The sequence below is a fragment of the Delphinapterus leucas genome, chromosome 18, assembly GCF_059928025.1.
Source record: "Delphinapterus leucas isolate spDelLeu-1000000601 "Yukka" chromosome 18, BTC_Dleu_Yukka2, whole genome shotgun sequence".
Taxonomy (NCBI): Eukaryota; Metazoa; Chordata; class Mammalia; order Artiodactyla; family Monodontidae; genus Delphinapterus; species Delphinapterus leucas.
In genome coordinates this window covers 32,893,082-32,896,086 of record NC_143146.1, presented here as the reverse complement: position 1 = coordinate 32,896,086, position 3,005 = coordinate 32,893,082, and positions in this window count along the sequence as shown.

Genomic DNA, 3,005 nt, shown 5'->3' with positions numbered 1-3,005 from the left:
CTTGAGTGATATGTTTGTTTAACAAAAAACTTGAGTGATAACTTTGCTCCTGCCCTACAGGGTCACTTTACTGACAGCACTGAATTTAGCAGAAGTTCTGGGAACATGTGGAACTGTGAAGGTGCTATGTTTTATTTTACTTAAAAGTATGTGAATACACAGATGAATTCAAATTTATAACCTTGGTGAAAGAAATAAATGTGAGTTAGAAAGGAAACTTAATCAAAGAGGTAGAAAGGAGGTTAAGCAGGTTTCCAACACTTTTCATGCTTGAGCTGTTTGTTCATTTCAGTGTAGAAATTCTTAGTTCCAGTGATAACTGGTCTAAAAAGTGTAGATCTTCATGTGTTATTATTAGTGGGGTTAATGTGGGATGCCCAGAATGTATCTCCATCCCTAGGGTAGGGAACATCCTTTGTATAGAGAGGAGTTAGTTAAGAACACAGGAGAACCAGGAAAAACTGGGGGGCTGGGAGGGGAGGGTTTCCCATAGAGTTTTAGGCTTATGAAGCTAGGGTTGGACAGACATGTAACTAAATTTTTAAAATTAAACAAACATATTCATGTTGGGAGTAGAATGGGTATATAATTTGGAGGAAAAATATTCTTTACCTTGGGAGAATGTATACTCATATTTTACAAATTACCTTTTAAAAACTGTCTCATTCAGGAGGGAATAATTCATACGTAGCCCTAGGAAATAAAGACATACTATCATTGTGTCACGTCCTTCCTTACTTTTCTGCAACTTGTAAACTTCCTGCCAACCTGCAAGACTTATTTCTTGCTACGTACCTGGCTCATCCTCTCCCCTCTGTACACTAAACATTAAAGCCATTAGCCACTAGGTCCATTGCTAAAGATTAGTGCATTAGGAGGCTGAGTCCTTAGTCACAGGCTTTAGAATTAATAGGAGCTTAAAACAATTGTACATAAGAGGAATTCTAGATCCTAAGGGTAGGTGCTTCCCTGGCTGTGTTTTTTTTAATAGCAAAACTCAAGAAACAACAAAGTTGTAATTGTAACTTGGATTCAAATCCTCCTCTGTCACTTATGACCCCAAATAGGCCATAAACCATCAATCTCCCACCGGTTAAATGGGGATAATAGTCCTTACCAAACAGGGCTTTTTTTTTTTTTTTTTTTTTTTTCGGTATGCAGGCCTCTCACTGTTGTGGCCTCTCCCGTTGCGAAGCACAGGCTCTGGACGCGCAGGCTTCGCGGCATGTGGGATCTTCCCGGACCGGGTTACGAACCCATGTGCCCTGCATCGGCAGGCGGACTCTCAACCACTGCGTCATCAGGGAAGCTCAAACAGGGCTTTTTAAATGAACTATTTCATGTCAGCTGCGTAGCATAAGTAGTGGCATTCAAAGCATTTTAGATTAGCAAGGAAGAGGCTTCAGGGTGAAAATAAGGTTTCTGGTCATCTTGAACTACTCAACAGGGACTAGAGCCTGAAGCAGGCCTTCTTCATAGAAGAGGTGTAAGAAAACAAACCTGGAAAGACAGATGTGAGGTCAGCATAGCCTTGTTTTACCCAGAAGCCTTCCTTTTCCTCGACTGCAGGTAAACTATGGCCCATGAGCAAAGAATTTTTAAATGGCTGGGGGGAGAGGTGCAGCATGGAAATTGAATTTAGTAGTAGTTTGTTAAACACACGAAAATTAGGAAATTATTTCAATTTCCCTGCCCGTAAACAAGGTCTTGTTGGAACGTAGCCATGCTCGGTTGTTTATAGTCCGTGGCTGCTTTCGTTATGTAAGAGCAGAGGAGTGAGTGGAGAGCTATGGTTGTGACAGAAACCACCTGGCTGGCACAGCCTGACTTGTCCAGCCTTCACAGAAAAGGCTTGCCCACCGCTTTAGGCGTTAGTCCCCTCAAGGCTCTCCTCCGAATGAAACAAGTTCTGCCTCAATGTATGGATGTTTTCCTCAGTAACAGGAAATGGGAACAATCATTTTAATTACTGAAGTGCCTGAATGTACACATTGGCACTATGCTCACTTACTACACCTGCCGATATGTTCGCCAGTCACTTCTCACTGTACTGCAAGCTCCTTCAGGGCAGAGATCGTTTACTTGACTGGTGAGGAACCTGGTACAGTGTCGGTACTTCAGAAATTGAATGAGCCAAGTAAAATGTTTTAAGGTAACTCTATCTCGAAATATTCTTGAAGACACCTATTTTATCATTAATAATCTTTGTGGTTGACAAGGAAGTAGGCACGGGCACACCAAGTAGCAGTACTTCAATCTGTTCCCTTTAATGTCCTCATGCAACCCCTCCTTTCCTCTATAATCTGATATATATGCAATGTAAAAGCCATTATTAATTGCCTCCTTATTTTATAAGTAACACGATGTGATGTTTAAAGGGCCATCTCTATTCTTTCTTTGAACCCTAATGCCTTATTTTCGGGGAGATATTTGAGCTGAAGGTCAAGGATGATGATCACACTTATTATCTGGTATTAAATAAACAACTATTTTTCCAGTTAGATCAAAATATTCTACTTCACCTTCCTTCAACACCCAATTCCCAAACATTCACAGCTGTTCAAGAACCACTAATAAAATGCAGGAGGCTTTTTAACAGTACAGGAACACTTAGTATAAGTCAGGTAAATTAAAGGTGGCAAAGGAGATTAAATGCTGAAGTCCCTGACAGCTCCTGACTTCACTGTCTTGAAATCTAAAAACTGCCGTACCACACACTGACAGCTTTCAAGACTCAGAAAGAATAGACTGTTCCTTCTAAAAATGTTATATTTTCTCCATAGGAAAATTATAGTTTTTTTCTATCAATAGCAGATAATCAAATTACTTATGCAAAATTCATCTCCTCTTCAGTGAGCAGATGAGTGCTCCCTTTAAATGATCTTTACAGATCCCTCAAGTTGTTATCCTGTCACTATTTAAGTGATGGTTATTCAATCGAATTTTTCTGCATAAATAGTTCTGTTCAATCCAGAAAGGAAGTAGTATGATGGGACAGACACAGT